We start from the raw sequence: 17,770 nt of genomic DNA, 5'->3' as shown, positions 1-17,770 counted from the left end.
CCGAGCTAGGAGGGAAGAACGCGAGGCGAAAGAGGAGGGAGGGAAGACAACAGAGGATGCCAAGAGGTGTTCAAGTTCCAGCCGTCATCACGATTGAGGTTGGAAGGGTTGTTGAAGATTTCAACAGCCTCTTTGAGTTTCCTCTTGAAGAAGTTGTCTTCCTTGCACACAACATGAGCGTTTTCTAGGAAGACATGATGCTTAGTTTTTTGCGATCTACACTTATTTTTACCTTTATTTATTTGTGTATTCCTTTCCATTTATTTTTTAGTTTTTGAATTATTTTTTCTTTCCATTTTTCTTCTTCTTTTTAATCTCTCATTTTTATTTTTTATTTTTATTTTCTTTATTTTTATTTTTCTATTTTTATTTTTATTTTATTTTTAAAAATTTTAATGCTCTTTATTTTTCATTTTTCCTTTTCTTATTTCTCTTTTCCAATTTTTATTTTTCTTTTCGTTCACTTCGCTGTTTTCTTTCCTTGTTATCTTTTTATTAGTTATTAATTTATTTCGGGTTGATTTCTATTTTTTTGATTTTATCTGATTAGTTTTTGTTTTTATTCATTTATTTATTTTTAATTTTACTTTTGTTTTACATATTTTTGGTTTTTATATTTATTTTTTATATATTTGGGGGTATTATTTTTGCTGGCTGTTTTATTTTTGTTTTTCTGACTTTTTACACTTATTTATTTATTTTTTCTTGTTATTCGCATTCCATTTATTTATTTATTTTTTAATTTAGGCTCTTTTGTTTTTATTGCCTCACACCATTTTCTTTTTCTTTTTTCTTTTTATCATTTTTATTTTTTGTTTCTCTTGTTCTTTTTATTTTTTAGTTTTTTGCGTTTGTGTTCTTTCGCTTCTGGTATTTTTGGTTTATATATATATATATATATATATATATATTCTTATTGATATATACATTCATATAGATATATATTCGTATATATATCTATACGAATTTTTTCATATAGATATTCATTTATCCCCTTAGATATATATTTAATTTTTTGTTTTTTGGTTATTTTTTTTGCCTGATTAATCGGCTTAGGTATTTATATTTTGTTATTTATAATTTTAATTTTTTGATTGTTTGTTCTTGTTTTTTGTTTTGGATTTTTTGATTATATATATATATATATATATATATATATATACATGTATATATATGTACATATATATATTTATATATATAAATATATATATGTATATATATATACATGTATATATATATACATATATATATATATACATATATATATATATATACATATATATATATATATATATATATATATATATATATATATACTTATTCACGTATTTATACTTTTATATTTTATTTTTGTTTTCCTATCATTTTCATTTCTTATCCTTTCTTCCTCACATTTTCTTCTTTTGACTTCTCACCCTCTCCGTCCTCCGTGCCTCCTCAGTCTCCGTGCCCCTTCCCTCCTCTCCATCCTCTTTTTATCCCCTCTCTTAGATCTGCATTCCATTTTTTGCTCTCAGTGACTCAGTGGCATCCTGATGATGGATCATACAGTATGATCCAAAACGTTGATGAAAAAACTCTCACACAATCTTCCCCAGAAATTAATTCAACAATTCAGGTGGTAACAAGAAGTTTTCTTTCTCTAAAGGGAAACGGTATCAGCAGCAGTCTCAACAAACACAGCAACAAAAGGGCTCAAATTCTCAAGCTCAAGGCGATGGCAAAGTTTCTAACACCAAGAACAACCACAATGCTCAACACGATAAACAAAATCAGACCAATTAGCCAGCTCAGAGTAGCGAGTCTTTTGTTAGCAAGAACAGTCGCCAACAATCTAATGCACCATCTATGGGAAGCGGCTCTGGCAGAAATATGAAATGCTTTTCATGTGGTCAGATTGGACATTATGTAGCTTAGTGTCCACAATGAGCACCTCAGTTTTTAGGACCTAGACCTACAGTTTTAGAGCCTATAGTGGGTGATGCAGGTAGAGCTCATAGAGTTTTTGCAGCAGTTGATCAGCATCAGGCAGATCATCAAGGAACAGTGGTTGACACCATAGGTGCTATTAGAGGTATATCTATTTTAGTATTGTTTGATTCAGGAGCTACAGATTCATTTATTTCACCATCTATATTTTCTAATTGTAAGCTGGATGCGGTGAAGCAAGAGCATGGTTGACAAGTGGAACTAGCCTCGGGCATTAAGGTTTCCACAGATTCTGTAGTTCATAAGTGTGGGCTTAGTTTAGGAAGCTTCGATACGGTAGTAGATCTTTGAGTCATACGCCTTGGTTCCAATGATGTGGTTCTAGGCATGGACTAGCTTGGATCTCATAGAGCCAGTATAGATTGCAGGAAGAAGATTATTATGTGCTAAGATGACCAAGGGAATGATGTGCAGATAGTTGGGATATCGAGGCCTATATCTCTGCGGATGATTTTTGCTATGCAATTGAAGCGAAGTTTCCGTAAAGGATGTCAAATATTTGCTATTATGGTAAATGATCTTGATGAGGAAGATTCCATGAGGGAGACTTTAGATCACCCAATTTTTTCAGGAGTACGCAGATGTTTTTCCAAGTAAGATTCTAGGAATGCCTCCGAAGAGGGACATTGATTTTAGTATTGATCTAGTTACTAGAGTAGAGCCTATCTCTAAAGCTCCTTATCGCATGACTACTCAGGAATTGGGTGAGCTACGTCTTTAGCTAGAGGAACTTTTTGCCAAAGGGAGAATTTGACCTAGTGTATCACCATGGGGAGCTCCAATGCTCTTTGTGAAGAAGAAAGACTATTCTTTGCGCCTTTGTATTGACTATAGACTGTTGAATAAGGTGACTATTAAGAATAGGTATCCTTTACCTAGGATTGATGACTTATTTGATTAGATCAAGGGAGCTATAGTATTCTCCAAGACTGATCTTAAGTCAGGATACCACCAACTTCGCATTAATGAAGCCGATATTCACAAGACTGCTTTTCGAACTCGTTACGGGCATTATGAGTTCACAGTGGTACCTTTTGGATTGACTAATGCTCCATTGGTTTTTATGAGTTTGATGAATGGTGTGTTCCAATCTTATCTGGACAGGTTTGTACTCGTGTTTCTTGATGACATATTGATATATTCTAAGACTTAGAAGGAGCACGAGGAACACTTGCGGTTGGTTTTATAGTGTTTAAGGGACAATCAGCTTTATGCTAACGCAGCTAAGTGTGAATTTTTTAAAATGGAGATTCAATATTTAGGGCATGTTATTTTAGGTGATGGTATTTTAGTGGATCCTGCAAAGATTCAGGTGATAATAGATTGGCCAACACTGACTAATGTGTCAAAGATTCATAGTTTCATGGGGTTAGCTGGTTATTATTGTAGATTTGTCTAGAACTTCTCTCGGATAGCACATCCTATCACTTCTCTTCAAAGGAAAGGAAATAAGTTTGTATGAACAGAGAAATGTGAGGAAGCTTTCCAGAAGCTCAAGGAGCTTTTGACCAGCTCACCGATTCTAGTTGTACCTGATCCAGAAGGTGATTTCATGGTATGTACAGATGCTTCTCTTGAAAGGATTGGGGTAGTATTGATGCAAAATGGACGGGTGATTGCATATGAATCACGCAAGCTCAAGGATCATGAGTTAAATTACCCTACACATGATCTTGAGTTAGCAGCAGTAGGTCATGCCTTGATAAGGTGGAGACATTTCTTGTTGGGGCACAGATTTGAGCTACATAGTGATCATCGTAGTCTTCAGTACATTTTTACTCAGCCTAATTTGAATGCTCGCCAGAGGCGATGGATGGAGTTTCTATGCGAGTATGATTTTGAGGTTAAGTACATTCAAGGTAAGGAGAATGTGGTGGTGGATGCTTTGAGTCAAAGGAGACATGTGTTATCATCGATGACTCTTAGTGTGGATTTGAGGAGTTAGATTCTTCAGGCACTTCCTACGGATTCTTGGTATCAAGAAGTGTGTAGAGAGATTGATTCAGGAAGATCTTTGGAGGGTAAGTTTGCAGGTTATGTACAAGAGTCAGATGGTCTTTTGAGACATTTGGGGAGGATTTATGTGCCATTTTTGGATGAGCTTCGCACCTTGATACTGGCAGAAGCCCATCGTACACCTTACTCAGCACATCCAAGTGTCAAGAAGATGCATGCTGATTTGAGACATTTTTTCTCTTGGTCTAGGATGAAGCAAGATATTGCTAATTTTGTTGCTAGGTGCCTTGAGTATCAGAGAGTTAAGGCAGAACATCAGCACCCGGGTGGACTTTTGTAGCCAAATCTCATTCCTTCTTGGAAGTGGGATATCATCTCCATGGATTTCATTGTGGGATTACCTATGACAGTTTGACATCATGATGCTATCATGGTCACCATTGATCGGTTGACTAAGGTGGTGCATTTTTCACCGATTAGGTCTTCGTACACAACAGCTTCTGTAGCTAATGTCTTTATGCATGATATTGTGAGATTACATGGTATTCCTAGAAAGATCATTTCTGACAGGGATCCTGTATTCACATCTGCATTCTGGACAATGCTACAGCATGAGCTTGGAGTGCAGTTAAACTTCTGTTCAACATATCATCCAGAGACTGATGGTCAGACAGAGAGGGTGAATTAGGTTTTGGAAGATATGTTACGGATGTATGTGATGGATAGACAGACACATTGGGAGGATTATCTCTACCTAGTGGAGTTTGCTTATAACAACGGGTATCATAGTTCTATTGGTATGGCACCATTTCAGGCATTATATGGGCATCCTAGCCGTACACCATTGAGTTTGGACAGTCTTGAGGAACGCATCCTATTGGGTCCTGAGATGCTTCGTGATATGGAGCAATAGGTAGTGCATATCTATGAGCAAAAGAAGTATGCTGATGCTCATAGGACTGATAAGAAGTTTGCTATGGGAGATAAGGTTTTCTTGAGAGTGCGACCACGAAAGAGTCTGATCTGATATGGAAAGGGTTCTAAGCTAGCACCTCGCTTTGTGGGACCATTCGAGATTCTAGAGAGGATTGGCCCGGTTGCTTACTGTCTTGCTCTACCACCCAACCTAGCTCGCATTCATGATGTTTTCCATGTTTTAGTGCTTCGACAGAATATTCCTGATATTCTACATATTCTTGATTGGAATACGTTGCAAGTAGAGGACAGGCAGCTGGCGTGCATGTTTTCTTATTGTATGGCATTTCTGATGTGGTTAACGAAGGGAGTTGTAGTCACCTGCTTAGTCGGGGTCTACACAATGCACCACTTCCTGCCATTATCTGTTTAGCTTAGCATTATATATATTGTATGTACATGCATGGTTTTTTTGCAGGTTGTAGGTACCGAGTATCGACTTCCCTGAATTGCCAAGATGAGTGTACCCTATTATAATATCTCAATGATAAGAGAAGGGAGATAAATTCTCAAGTCCAAATCCCAAACCTTTAAACCAATTGTACTAGTGAGGTAGGACAAGTATCTGGATATTTTACCCACCGAATGTGTCAGATGACATGATTCATGATTTTTAACCCTTTAGACTGATTTTGAGTGATTTGCTCTATAATGGGTTTTCATATTTTATCTTGGAGGTCTATAGTGAATTTTGTATTAATTAAGTCTTAATAAATTAAGCACAATTAAGCATCAATTAAGCACATAGTGTGTACAACCCTAAGGCTCATCTTGAAGGTTGGAAAAGACCCATGCTTAGTTGGTGACACCTTCCAGCTATTTCTAGAAGCATTCTAGATATTTTTTGAAAGCTCTTTATATTCAGGCATTCATAGAAGCTTAGACATAGCATTTGGAGAGCAATTGGAGCATTGGAGGACTCGAGCATTCTGAAGAAGGGAGGAGCTTTCTCTGTGGATTTTCTGAAGAAGAGTGATTTAGCATCAGAATCCGGGTAGATTCTTGTGATTTTACTTATGCTATTTTCGCATCATGCATTCCCTGTCTTCTTTGTGTCTTCCATATGTCTTCTAAGAAGTTTTATATTTCTATGCATTCTCAATGTGGGTAGATTAATGTAATTGGAGAACTTTATATGCATTCTATAATACAAATATCTTATTTTTAATTGTAGATATAATCTTTGTGAAAAACATACATGGTTATATATTCAGATATGCATACATATACATATATATAAATATATATTTATATATATGCATATGTATACATTTATTATGGATCTATTATAAAATTTGAATATATATATATATATATACATACATACATACATACATGCATACATACATACATACATACATACATATATACTGATATATATATACCTATGTATATTTATATATAATGCATCAAATTGAGCAATTGATTAAATCGCAGTGAAAAATTTATTAATTCGCATCACGATTTATATCTCATGGAACAAAGTTTATATATTAAATGCCGTGGGCACATTTCATACCCCGCACCGGCGGAAGGCAGAGGCCTGCTGTCTCAGGTCTGCGACGACAGGGGTAGTACATACCCGCTGTCGGCGTAGTGCCTGCGACCGCAGGTACTGCGTACTGCAGCAAGAGTTGGGGGGGTTTTAATTGATGTTTATGTTATGGTAAAAAAAATAATAATAACGTTTATGTTAAAACGTTTATATACAGTCAATTTCTCATTACTATGTAATATGAAGTCAATCAAAAATTGTTAATTTGATTTTATGAAAACGTATTTACATATGTATGTACGTATATATATATATATATATATATATATATATATATATATATATATATATATATATATAATATGTAAATATGTTATTTATAAATTTAATTTATTATTTGATCAATGACTTATATTCTTGGTTTATTTTCATAAAGGCGACTCTTTAATAATTTTCAACTATTTAATAATTTAAATGTTTTAAATTATTAAATAAGGAATTGATAGTTGAGTGGGGGATGTATTAAACAAATGTTATTAATTGGAAAATGGATTTTTTTAGTTCTAATAAGGAAAGCTTTTATTTATCCAAAAATAATATATGTGTTCTCCATTCATTCTTCAGACTTGGAAACTTAAACTAAGATCTCCACATTTAAATTCAAGTTGTAAAACTAAAACATGTGTTTACATCGTGTATTCTTTATGCTATTATTTTGGGTTTTGGGTTGACTAGTGTTGACCAGTATAGGACACCTACCATAGGCTTGGGGGTTATGTGATTGTGGTGACATGATGATGTTTTAATCTCGATCTTTATAAACCCAACCATGGCTATGTGATGGAATGCTCTATGTATTGGTTGTGATTACTGATTGTTATAGTTGAGATTCTTATGTATGAGACACTTGACTTAACCATTATTTTTGGTCATCGATCAATTATCCTTGGTTATTTTTCTAGTCGCCATGATGAGATTGTAATGTGGATTTATTTTGATGATGTCATGATGTGACATGTTTGACTCAACCATTTTGGAGTCTTCGATCAATTTGATTGAGATATATATATATATGTGTTGGTTATTGAGAACCATTGGATATTCGATTATCAGTGATACTTTAGTTGCCAATAGAGAGTTGTTGTGTTCATGATTTTCTATGGATATTAGCTCATTGAGATTTGATGCTTTTATGCATATTTGATGATTTTGTTATGGATTATCTTTTTTGATTTTGTGATTTATTATTCCATGAGCATTAGGGTAGGATATCTGCATGTAGTGACGGGAAGTGGCTTGCAATGGGGGCCAGGACCCTAAGAGGCTGCCAGGGTAACTCATTGTAAGTTGGATTAATAAGTGATAACATTCACACCTAATACTAACTGAATGAATCTAAATAGATAAGTGTTTTGTTCTCATCCATGCCTTGAGTGCTTGTACAGGCTAGGATGGGAGTAGTGAGACGCATGGTTGCGACCTTGCATTTCATAGTATGCCTTGTCAGCATGAGAGGATACTAGTGGCCGCATAAAATTAGTATGGACCCGTGGAGTTTAGCTAACTTCCAGGGTAACTTGTACATGATAATTGCAATGACACTTTCCCACTTGCATAGTAGGTTCCTACATGTCATTGTGTGCCTCTGGAGATTAGATGTTGGATTTTGTATTTGGAACCTTTGAGTTAGTATACTTTTAGGATTCCTGGATTTATAGAGATATGTGTTCTGTGATTTTGATAGCTTGTTTGAGACTTGAGATTATCTCCTTAGCACAGTGGGAGTGGATCACTTAGGTACCACGTCGTCGAGTGGTAGTGTATTTTCCACTCTTATCATTTTGAGATTCATTGAGACATCATGGCTGATGCGTCCTTCATGATGATGGATATGTATCCTTTTTCATTGATGATTGGGATATGTTAGATGATGTTATCTTATGATTTTATTTGCATGCTAGATTACTTCTACATATGATGTTGTATTTATTAGGAGAGACATTCCTACTATGTAATAACAATGATCTCTTCAGTGATTTGGAATGTTACGCACGGAGGGATGGCTAGGATCCACAATGGTCTAATGATTCTATTGACGGTTGGGAGGAACCGTTCACTTAGTTTATTGTGTTTGATCCTTATGATGGATGTATATGTTCTTTATGATGTTGTATCATGTGATCATCTCGAATCTAATTTATCATGGATTAGAATAGGATGATGTACCTTATTCCATGTATGTATATTTTTGAGCTTGTTATACCCTGTGACATGTACAGTGGATGAATGAGCGTTTGAAATGTAATGTGTAAACATTGGACTTATCATTATTATTTCATGAGGATGTTGTACTAGATGGATTCATGTATGTAATTCAACGTTAAGGGATCTTAAAGAATGTAATCTATTATTTATGTTATGTTTACTTTCAGATGGACAATGCTATTGCTTCCGTTATTATGCATTAGTTATATGTGATGTTTACTTTCATGAAAAAAAAAAGTTTCTAAAACTTAGTGAGATTCTAAGTTAATTCTTTGGATCACTTGGCCAGGCATTACATTTGGTATCAGAGCCCGAGTTTCTACATTGGGAGCTCTAGGTATTTTGGAACAACTAGAACTTTGAACTATTAAGTATAACTTTCCAAACTTGATCTAGGTGAATTGAAACAGGACTCAAACTGTTACTTGAGTATTTTTCATACTTCAACACTTAGTTTCAAAACTGTAAATTTTCCTTAAACCTAGACATAGAATTGAACTTAGTACCTTGTACTGTTGTAGGATGGTATCTAGGACTAGATCTTCTATTAGAGGCCATGGTGGAGGCCGTGGTAGAGGTCATGGTCATGGTAGAACTATCAGTTTCCATGAGTCTGCCCATGAGGGATCGGCTCATGTAGAGAGTAGGGAAGAGCACTCTAGTAGGGAGCAAGAAGAGAGCCGTAGAGAGGACCAAGCTGAGTCTGAAGAGGTTAGTTTGAGGCAGATGATGCAGACTATTCTAGAAGGTCTACTTCCTATTCAAAAATAGCCCAAAGTGCATCAGACAGAACAAGAGCGTAGACCTAGATCTAGAAGTCCTCAGAAGGAATGTCAAAGGTCCATTGTGTCTACTCAGATGAAGGATCTTTCAAGATCCAAGGATAAGCTTTTCAATGGGAAAGGTTCTAGTTATGTGGCCAAGCAGTGGCTTATTTCTCTCAATAGGATTTTTGCCATGCAGGAGTTCGACAATAATGTTAAGGCAAGGTTTGCGATCACTAATTTAGAGAATTTTGTGGCCACTTGGTGGATGATTGAGGACAAGAAGTTGGGTATCGATATGAGCAGTGTTACATGGGAGTTATTCCTAGAGAGTTTCTGTTAACGATTCCTACTAGAGGAATGGAAACAACAAAGGGCTGATGAATTTCATAATCTCAGATAGTACACTTTGTCAGTGACCGAGTATGAGCATAAGTTTTATGAGCTCATGTCTTTTTCAGGGTTCAGTGAAAATTTAGCTCAGTTGACACAACATTTTATTAGGGGTTTGAATAATCATATTATTGGGGGAGTTAAGGTATTTGAGCCAAAAACCCTCAAGGATGCGGTGCATCGAGCTATCCTTGTTGAGCAAAGTGTCAACCTTGGTCAAGGTGGTTTTGTAGGAGTGCTAGCAGCATCAGGATCTAAAACAAAATACAATTTAGATGGTAACAAGAAGTTTTCTTTCTCTAAGGGGAAATAGTATCAGCAACAGTCTCAACAGACACAGCAACAGAAGGGCTCAAATTCTCAAGCTCAAGGTGGTGGCAAAGGTTCTAACACCAAGAACAACTACAATGCTCAACACAATAAACAGAATCAGACCAATCAGCCAGCTTACAGTAGCCAATCTTTTGTTAGAAGGAATAGTCACCAACAATCTAATGTACCACCTATGGGAAGAGGTTCTGGCAAAAATACGAAATGCTTTTCATGTGGTCAGATTGGACATTATGTAGCTTAGTGTCCACAATGAGCACCTCAGTTTTCAAGACCTAGACCTACAGTTTCAGAGCCTACAGTGGGTGATGCAGGTAGAGCTCATTGAGTTTTTGCAGCAGTTGATCAGCGTCAGGCAGATCATCAAGGAACAATGGTTGAGACCACAAGTGCTATTAGAGGTATATCTCTTTCAGTATTGTTTGGTTCAGGAGCTACGGATTCATTTATTTCACCATCTATAGTTTCTAAGTGTGAGTTGGATGTGGTCGTAAGAGCATGGTTGGCAAGTGGAACTAGCCTCAGGCGTTAAGGTTTCCACAGATTCTATAGTTCATAAGTGTGGGCTTAGTTTAGGAAGCTTCAATATGGAAGTGGATCTTTGAGTCATACCCATTGGTTCCTATGATGTCGTTCTAGGCATGGACTGGCTTGGATCTCATATAGCCAGTATAGATTGCAAGAAGAAGATTATTATGTGCCAAGATGACCAAGGGAATGATGTGCAGATAGTTGGGATACCGAGGCCTATATCTCTGCGGATGATTTATGCTATGCAATTGAAGCGAAGTTTTCGTAAGGGATGTCAAATATTTTCTGTTATGGTAAATGATCTTGATGAGGAAGATTCCATGAGGGAGACTTTAGATCACCCAATTTTGTAGGAGTACGCAGATGTTTTTCCAAGTGAGATTCCAGGCATGCCTCCGAAGAGGGACATTGATTTTAGTATTGATCTAGTTCCTGGAGCAGAGCCTATCTCTAAAGCTCCTTATCGCATGACTACTCAGGAAATGGGTGAGCTACGTCTTCAGCTAGAGGAACTTCTAGCCAAAGGGAGCATTCAACCTAGTGTATCACCATGGGGAGCTCCAGTGCTCTTTGTGAAGAAGAAAGACGGTTCTTTGCACCTTTGTATTGACTATAGACAGTTGAATAAGGTGACTATTAAGAACATGTATCCTTTACCTAGGATTGATGACTTATTTGATCAGATCAAGGGAGCTACAATATTCTCCAAGATTGATCTTAAGTAAGGATACCACCAGCTTCGAATTAAGGAAGCATATATATTCACAGGACTTCTTTTCAAACTCGCTATGGGCATTATGAGTTCACAGTGGTACCTTTTGGATTGACTAATGCTCCATCAGTTTTCATGAGTTTGATGAATGGTGTGTTTCGATCTTATCTGGACAGGTTTGTACTCATGTTTTAGGATGTGAGGCCTCACCCAATTCGTCATAGTACCAATGAGATAATTGCATTACGGTGATTTTAATCCTATGTTTGATACACTTTTAAGATTGTACGGTTATGTCATTTTAATATCTGCATTTTGATGATCCACAATTACCTCTGCATATTATGACCTAATTGATGCATTTAATGATTCTATTTCATGTTGTAAGCTATTGACATTGCTTTAATAGAAATTGAATGGTAGAATTGCTTGTAATATAAGAAGGTAATGTTGAAGTGGAAATTAGAGTTCAAAGATAAATTTTGTTATGCATTGAGACCTAACCCGCATACCTAGGGATTCAATAGTTATGGATTCAGCATCTTGTCATAGAATATGAAGTTATTTAGAATATTAAATTGACCATGTTATGTTGATAAGTAAAGTTTAGTTTTATAGTATTTTGAATATTTTACATGGAAATTGTTAGAAGAAGTAATGTAATTATAAGGAATGAAGAATGGAACTCAAATGTTGAATGTGATATGTAAGTTTTGATATTTTAATATTTTGAAGGTTATATTTAAAATGATTAAGAAAGGGAAAGTTAATTTGAGATTATGAAATATATGCAAGTCTAATGTTGAATGAGATAATGATTTATTTTACATATGCTTATATGATTTTCTTGGACTACTAATGCTTGAGTTTAGTGTGCAGGAATTTAACCATGGGTTAAAGGGGAATTAACGCTCAAACTACTAAAAACATGACATAACCAAGGTTGAATCAGTGGAAAAGATACAAACCTAATTGTAATGTGTTTTATTTTGTATATGTGAATTGTATGTGTGCGTAGTAGCCTAGTTCATGTATTATTGTAAAACAAGTAATTTTTTTTAATATAATGTGATATTTTTTGTGTTTCACTTGACACTTGTGCTTGTTATGTGATATGACATGTTATTCGTCAATGGATTATGAGGCCACCTTATTCCCTGATCAATTCCTCAATTGAGAAATTTGATTATTGCCTTAGTGAGTAAAAGGACAAGGTCATCACCTTGGGGAATTTGAAATTTGAATCACCTAGCTTTGGGAGGGTCATAAAGTAACTTTAAGGTAAATTGGGATTAAAATTAACCCCAGCCATGTTAGTACTATAGGCTAGGGAGCTATTAATGACCTCTAGGGTGTCTAGTGGACCTAGGAGACCCCATGAAAATTACATTCTTTATGGAATCCGAAAATGAGAAGGATATATATATATATATATATATATATATATATATATATATATATATATATATATATATATATATAGAGGTATGGCTAAATGAGAAACCACTTGGCGACTCTCTAATTTTAGAGACAGTTAGGCTTTGGAGGAAGAGGAGGGGAGCTCTACTGCAACTATCCTTACCCTAGCTTGGACCAAGGTTGGTATCTCAAGCTTGCTTCCTTTCCTTTTTCTTTCTTTTAGCATGCTTAAGCCAATCTGCAAGTGTGGAGTTTATCAATGGAGTATGCATTGCATTGCATTGTGGAGTAGCATTCATGTGAGTGTTTTAATGGTGTTCATTCCATGTAGATTAGTGTTACACCATTGTGCATCTTGTTGTATTGTGTGGAGTATTGTGAGTATGAGGTTTGGATTTCCCCTATTTCCTTGTTGCATTATGGGTGTTGATGTTGTGTTGTTATAATATGATGTGCTCTTGAAAATCTGTTGTTTTATTGCTACTTGGTTTTGTTTTCTTGTTGTGCTTGAGTGTTCTTATGGGTGTGGGACTTACACTCACCCTTGTGGGAAGGGAAGAGAAATCCAGGGTGAACTGGTAGCAGTTGGATTGCATAGTTGAGGACCTTGGAGTATGGGCTCCATTGTATGCCATTGTCATATTCATATTTTGCCTTGGGGGAGGATAAGAAAAAAAAAATGGTGAGGAAGGAAGTAACTGAAGTATGGCTTTGTAGGAAGCTAAAGCTTTTGGTTGTGTGTGGTGGAGGATGTTGTGTTGGTAGTGTGTGTGGTGGAAGATGTTTATGAAGCCCCAAAAGGGCATGATATTATGACGCCCCGAAACGGCCTTGCATTTTTTTGATTTAGCCCCGAAAGGGCATGATTTTTATTGCAAATATGATATGAAATGGTAAACCTCCTTGTGTTTCCACCTTCACCCTATGTTCAAGGTTCCAATTGTGAGCCTTTGTGAAATATCCTTGGGATGGGATTTGTTGCAGTTTTGTTATGTGGTGTATATGTTTCTTACAAGTGTGTCTGTGGATTTTGTTTGAGCCTTGTTCCCCTAGCGCGGGGGTGGTCTCTTTGAGGCCTATGGTTGGGTGGAAAGCACCCATGGTCCTTGTTGTTTTGTTGTGATGCATTTGCAAGTTCTTAGAGAAAAATCTTGGAAACTTGGAGTCCTTGTTAACTTCCATGTGCATAGGAGGAGAAGACAATATTGCATTGAGATGAGATAGAGAGAAAAACTCCATTTTGTTATGTGAGCCTAAATTTATTGTAAGAGAAAGCTACTGTCTTGGTTTGATTGTCAATGGAAAGGTTGTGAGTGCTCATGTGTAGTAAAAGTATTTTCCATTGTGTATATTATGGTACGTTGACTTCACCACCTTTTTGTGTATCATGAGGGTATCACTGAAGATAATTCATTGTAATAATATTGTTGTTTTATTGGATGGTAACACCAATCAGAGATCCAAATTACTTGATGCTCTTGAATGGAATGCAAAAGAAATTTGATATCATAGAAGAGATAATATTCATAGGAAGGATTATCCTGGTGGATTGCTATTATTATTTTAGTTCCATTGTTTACCAATTGTGAATGTACATTCAAATCTAGATCTGCATAAGAAGATAATGTTGAGAAAATGGTTTCTAAATTTCATAATTCATAGATAGGGATAATCCAGATAACTTCATACAAAGTCTTGTCATGAAATGTTGAGTTATTGGATTAAGTTAATGTTTTGAATGCTAAATGAATCACAATTTTAAAACTATACTTAGTTTATAATTATCTCCTAATTATCCTTGCAATAACTTACCTTGAATATCCTAGATTACAAAAGAAGAAAATCAAGTGATGATATAAAATATACAAGACTTAAGACATAAGCTTGTTATAGGTGCACATTTTATCCTCTGGAAAATTTATGAGAAAGTAAAATAAATCTCTTCTCTTAATATAGACATTAAAATAGTCAAGAGTATTCCTTAGACTCCTAGGACCCTATAACCTATAAATCATATTTTAACTTAATAAACTAACCATCATATTAATTGCATTAGAAGGGACCTCATATGAGACACATAACTCGAGTCAACACCCTATCAAATCAAAAGAAACTTTTTTAAAAATATATATACAATGCTCATGTTAAACAAACCTAAACTAGCAACAAGTAATATTTTAAACAAGACATAGCGTGACAAACAACCTACTATATTATCTACCCTAGGCTAGCATGGGTTGGTGAATGAGAAAACAATTTAATATACTATGGAGACCAAGGTATTTAATTTGTCTGACATGACCAAGACTTATTTCATCCACCTATTCCCTAGGCGCTTTGTGCCTTCAAATATTATATTGGAATATCGTGCAAGTTTATGACATAATTCTAACAAGAGGGAATGGCTTCCATTTTGTCCTTGACGCCTTGATTTGCCTTCGAAGAAGTTATGGCATTTTATATGTCTTTCTTCACCCACCTAATTAAGACAAGGATAAACTCCATGCTACCAACAATATGGGACCAAGTAGCAAGTCGATTTAACATGGGAATTCGAAATGCATATCTTTTAGCTCAAAATTAATAGGATTTGACTCATGGAAAAGGCGCCTATTCTTGTCTTGGCCAAAACTTTGGTAAGTGAGTCCACCATGGAGAGAAACCCAAGGAATTCGCTTGGTCTATGGGTAAGTGAAGAAGATTATGGGGTAGTAGCACGTGGGTACTAGGGTGATTTGGAACTTTGCTAGAGAAAAAGTATTTCATCTTCTTAAAAGAAATGTGAGTGGGGTCAAGTTAATGGACTATGACTAATAGGGTATTTTAGATAGATGGATAGTTAATATGTTCATATGCATTCATTTTGTTACCTTAGTATTAGTAAGGATAGATTATCTTTTAAAATCATTCTTTTATGATATATGTTTATATAAATGAATTGATCATTCTTTTCACTACAATTACAATTGTAGTAGGTATTGACCCTAATATTAAAATGTGATGTCGCTTGCATTAGAGATATAATATGAATAATAAATAGATAATTCAATCTTAATAACTATGTCAATGAAATATGTAAGTTGGGATATGAAAAAATAAAAATATACACCCATTGATTTTGGGAACATTTTAAATACTCTAGAAAAGTGTTAATTATGTATATATTGTTATTTGAGTCGATTGGCTAGAGTAGCATAGTTGGCATCAAAGTTGATGATAGTTGTAACACACATATGTCTTGTGGAGGTTATTTAGGCTTATCAAAATAATTAATTAATAATAATAATAATAATAATAATAATATTTTTTTTTTTAAAAAAAAAGTGCTTAATGTACATTTAGGGTAAATTTAGGGCATGACATAACTAAATAAGAAAAGTGTCTCTTATTAATTAAAGATTATTTAATTAAATAAAAAAAGTAATTATGAGAGCATATCTCATTTTATTAAATTAAATATCTCAACAAAATATCTCTTCAGTTCAAAAAGGAAATTTCCAGTTCACTACTGATAAAAAATGAGTTAAATCAATTGAATCATTTAACTCCTTATTTTACTCAAATTAAATCTGTTAACTCCCTTTAATTTGGCAATCTCCCTTTATGACTGAACTTCACCTTTAATCCTGACCGTTGATTAAAATCGATCTCAACCATTGATGAATTCTAGGAAAGTCTATTTAAGAGACCCTCATCTCTTCATTTTGAAAGGTTGAATGAGAATTTGCATCGAATTGTTGCTGGAGTTCATACTCACATTTGCTCATATTCACATACGCAAAGATCAAGATTAACCAAAAGTTGACCAGATTTAACCACAGTTGACTTGAGTTGACTAGTTTCGAAAAGAATTTTGAAATAATTAAACAAAATTATTTAATTAAATGGAGTACTTACTTTTAATTAATTAAACAAAGTTATTTAATTAAATGAGAAGCCATTCCTAATTAATTAAATGAAGTTATTTAATTAAATAAGAAAAGCACCTCTAACTAATTAAAGATTATTTAATTAAATAGAAAAAGTAATTATGAGAGCATATCTTATTTTATTAAATTAAATATCTCAACAAAATCTCTCTTCAGTTCAAAAAGGGAAATTTAAAGTTTACTATTGATCAAAAATGAGTTAAATTAGTTGACTCCTTTTTTCTACTCAAATTGAATCAGTTAACTCCTTATTTTACTCAAATTAAATCTGTTAACTCCATTTAATTTAGAAATCTCCCTTTATGACAGAACTTCACCTTTAATCCTGACCATTGATTGAAATCAATCTCAACTGTTGATGAATTCCAGGAAAGTCTATTTAAGAGACCCTCATCTCTTCATTTTGAAAGGTTGAATGAGAATTTGCATCGAATTGTTCCTGGAATTCATACTCACATTTGCTCATAATCATATACGCAAATATTAAGTTTGACCAAAAGTTGACCAGATTTAAACACGGTTGACTTGAGTTGACTAGTTTCGAAAAGAATTTTGAAATAATTAAACAAAATTATTTAATTAAATGCAGTAATTACTTCTAATTAATTAAACAAAGTTATTAAATTAAATGAGAATCCATTCCTAATTAATTAAATGAAGTTATTTAATTAAATAAGAAAAGTGTCTCTAATTAATTAAAGATTATTTAATTAAATAGAAAAAGTAATTATGAGAGCATATCTTATTTTATTAAATTAAATATCTCAACAAAATCTCTCTTCAGTTCAAAAAAGGAAATTTCTAGTTCACTATTGATCAAAAATGAGTTAAATCAGTTGACTCCTTTTTTCTACTCAAATAGAATCAGTTAACTCCTTATTTTACTCATATTAAATCTGTTAACTCCCTTTGATTTGAAAATCTCCATTTATGACTGAATTTCACCTTTAATCCTGACCGTTGATTGAAATCGATCTCAAGCATTGATGAATTCTAGGAAAGTCTATTTAAG

This window comes from Cupressus sempervirens, chromosome 9 (assembly GCF_028749045.1).
Source record: "Cupressus sempervirens isolate cs-2001-9-10 chromosome 9, ASM2874904v1, whole genome shotgun sequence".
NCBI lineage: Eukaryota > Viridiplantae > Streptophyta > Pinopsida > Cupressales > Cupressaceae > Cupressus > Cupressus sempervirens.
The sequence above is the reverse complement of the archived record's forward strand: the minus strand, read 5'-3'. Positions refer to the sequence as shown.